Consider the following 3,463-nt stretch of genomic DNA (forward strand, 5'->3'; position numbering starts at 1 on the left):
TGCTGATTGGCTGGCAGAGCATGGGCGGGAATTCTGGGCGGGGCCACCCCAGTTAGAAAAAGCCCGGGCTAGGGCCGGGGAGCAGGGCGTGGGTGGGGGTGGGGGACAGGATGGGGGAGCCCGGGGGAAACTGGGGAAGTGGGGGAGCCGAGGGGTAACCAGGGAAGCTGGGGTGCGGGGGAAACCGGGGGAAGATGGGGTACAGGGGTTCAGGGAAGCTTGCGTGGGCCAAGGATCACCTTGGAAATCTGGAGTCTGGCAGGAGTGGCAAAGGGTGGACGGGACGGCTCGGGCTGGGCGGGCGGGAGCCTGGGAGCGTGGACGGAGTGTGGCGTGGGCTCCCAGGTGTTCTGGAAGCAGGGCGACATCTGTGTGGAGTGTGACGGGCCCGAGCTGGGGGTACGGAAGGAAGAAGGGGGAGCCAGACATTCATCCCGGTCAATTTTGGTTTCAGGACGTGGCGGCTGGTGGACAAGGGGGACTGGAGAAGGGTTCGCCCGGGCCTGGGGCAGTGGCGGAGTAGCTGGCAGCCACGGGCAAGTGGACAGCGGTCTGCCGGGCCAGGTGAGTCCCCTTCTTCTCCCGGGCCTTGCTCCACTGGCCTTCTGCTAAAAGGAGGTTTGGGGAGCAAGAACCGGCGAGGAGAAGGGGCTGGCCTCCCGGCAGAGCGACAGGACGAAGGCAGAGCGGTCAGCACAGGTGACATCGTCTCAGGGGGAGCTGAGACTGAGCAAGCTGGGGGGCCATGAGCTCGTCCCAGGTGGGAAGAGCACTTTCAGATGGCAGGGCAGGGCACGAGGCAGGGCTGCCAGTGAGGGAGGCACAGGTGGCCGCAGAAATCCAACATCTGCGAGGGCATTCCAGGCCCGGGTCACACAGGATGAGATGGGGACTCGGGACACAGCAGGGTCCACCAGCCGCCACCACTTCCCACCCACCGCAATTCACTTAGCAGCAGGTACAGGAGCGGCTCCAGCCGGGCCCCCCCACTGGGCCCGTGTGGAGCCTCGAGGGCAGGAGAGCGGGACAGAAGGCGCAGTGCGCGGGGCGACCCGCAGCGGGGCACCACCTGGAGGCGGCGGCGGCCTCAGGTCCTGGGCTCCAGAGATTTCCGCAGCAAGGAGGCTGCCGTGGGCCCAGCCTGAGGATGCGCCGCTCCCACGTGGCACTGCGGCCCATCGGCCGTGCGGAGAAGGCGCGGCGTCCAGGTGACACCGTACGCCCTCCCCGCACGGCCGCTGGGACTGGTGTGATAGACAGCACAGCATCCAGGGGAGTCAAGGGCACAGGCGAGACCAGATTAGGCGAGGCGGGCGGGGCAGAGTGAGTGAGAACTGGGGGGGGAAGTTGGGCGCAGGCAGGGGCGAGGAGCTGCAAGCTGGCGGCAACGAGGCGGGGCACTGGCCTCCGGAGCCCGTGGCCAAGGCGGGCCAGCGCGGGCGGTGACGGAGCAGGGATCGGTGCCTCTGTGCTCGGATTAGAGACCAGGTGAGTGTCCAGTGCTCTGGCCAGCCTGGCCCCGCCCGCAGCCGCCGCCCTCTACCTCACCAGGGTGTTCTCTGTTCTCCCCCAGCCAGGTCTCCAGTCGGGGTGGACATGCCTGCCAGCCACTGAAGGCCGGACGCCAGGACGTGCGGAGAGGGACATGACATGGTCTGGTGTGACGGTGAGGACAGGGGTGACGCTGTCCGGCCTTCCCGGTGAGTGCAGGTACACGGCAGGGCGCCCCAGGCCGGCCGAGGGCGTGCAGTCCCTCTGACCAGCTTCCCGCCCTGCAGAACACCCTCGGCTGGCACCGCGGGGCTCTGTCCTTTCGCTTTCCTGAAGGGGCCACTGCACGGCCGCTGCTCTCTGGACCTCTAGAACCCTCAAGATGACAAGGTGAGGGGCCCCCGCCATCCACAGAGTGCGGGGGGGGTGGGGCCCCGAGACCTTTGTTCACCCGCTCCCTGCCCACAGAAATGGTGCTACCCAGCTCATGCCTGGGCCTTGGAAACCGGACTTCTTCAAGTCCTTCTAGCTCTGACTCGAGAATATGCTGCATTCAGAACCACTACACCACCGACTCAGGAATCGGCTCTGGGTGCCTCATACTAATTTGGGGGGCCACCCAGGTTAAGTCTGGAGTTTTCCAGAGAAAATCATGGATTCGCCCATGTCAAAGACTGGGTGTCGATTTAGCTAGGTGTCACCCCACAGTTCGTGGTGGGGTCCATGGAGCAGAGGGTCTGCCTGAGGCCCTTTCGAGGTGCCCCAGTCCTGCCGAACTCTCGGTCCCTTGCCTAGGCGTGACACTCCCCACGATGCCAACACCCTAGACTTGGGGACAAACCATACAAACCTCGGGACCCAAGCCTCCCCTGATAAGGCTGAGTAGGTCACCGAGGGACGGGGTCGTCATGAGCACAGGGGGAACCTCTTAGCTCTCAGGTCTTTGTTCTGTTCCTGGGTCACGGAGCCTCAGGCAGGCGGCTCCGGGGAGGGGGGACAGAGCCGTGAGGCTGCACGGGGAGTCATAAGAGTGCGCCCGCGAGCTACGGAGCGCGGCCAGCTTCCTGCGTTCAGATTACGGGGACCACGGTGGTTGGGGGACCCAGGGTGCCCCGGCAACAATGAGGAGCCTGCCCTGTGGAAACAGCTGTGGCCGCCAACGGCCACCACCTACCGGTCAGCACTCAAGCTGGGAACTGGCCATCCACTCTGGCCCATGGAGATGCGGGGCGCTTCCCTCGGCCAGCCCGAGCAGACCCCCAACCCACACACCCCACACAGCCGCCTCCCGTGGACCCCGCAGCCCTGGGGTGGAAATGTGCTCTCAGCCACGGAGTTGACAAAGGCGACTCCTAGTGCTGCCCGAGACCTTAGACCCAGCCAGGACCCCACCCCCGGGCGCAGTGCGCACCTAGTCCAGGCGGGCGGGAGCAGCGTGCGTGGTCTGCCCTGAGGGGACCCCACTGTTCCAACCAGAGGGAGGGGGGATGTTCGGGAACAATGCCAGGCCCTGTTTACGGGCTGCCAAAGGAGGGGTGCGGGGAAGGCGGTCTTTGGAGAATTCTGGATGGGGTGAGGAACGTGCGCTGGACCGTCCCAGTCGGAGGTGGGCCTGGCGGTGGTCCCAAGCACGGTCCCCGTGCTGATTGGCTGGCAGAGCATGGGCGGGAATTCTGGGCGGGGCCACCCCAGTTAGAAAAAGCCCGGGCTAGGGCCGGGGAGCAGGGCGTGGGTGGGGGTGGGGGACAGGATGGGGGAGCCCGGGGGAAACTGGGGAAGTGGGGGAGCCGAGGGGTAACCAGGGAAGCTGGGGTGCGGGGGAAACCGGGGGAAGATGGGGTACAGGGGTTCAGGGAAGCTTGCGTGGGCCAAGGATCACCTTGGAAATCTGGAGTCTGGCAGGAGTGGCAAAGGGTGGACGGGACGGCTCGGGCTGGGCGGGCGGGAGCCTGGGAGCGTGGACGGAGTGTGG

The 3,463-nt window shown here is 66.2% G+C and overlaps 1 long non-coding RNA gene across 1 annotated transcript in view; it reads left to right on the forward strand.

Moving 5' to 3' along the window:
• The first annotated feature begins 159 nt into the window (after window positions 1–159).
• The window catches only part of LOC105299513, a 5,654-nt gene continuing 2,350 nt past the window's right edge, over window positions 160–3,463 (forward strand). The window contains exons 1-4 of the long non-coding RNA XR_896533.2: window positions 160–1,488; window positions 1,574–1,700; window positions 1,779–1,881; window positions 1,960–2,083. This is a non-coding gene — a long non-coding RNA (uncharacterized LOC105299513). The remainder of the gene's footprint in view (window positions 1,489–1,573; window positions 1,701–1,778; window positions 1,882–1,959; window positions 2,084–3,463) is intronic.

The sequence above is a fragment of the Pteropus vampyrus genome, unplaced genomic scaffold (assembly GCF_000151845.1).
Source record: "Pteropus vampyrus isolate Shadow unplaced genomic scaffold, Pvam_2.0 Scaffold187, whole genome shotgun sequence".
NCBI classification, from domain to species: domain Eukaryota; kingdom Metazoa; phylum Chordata; class Mammalia; order Chiroptera; family Pteropodidae; genus Pteropus; species Pteropus vampyrus.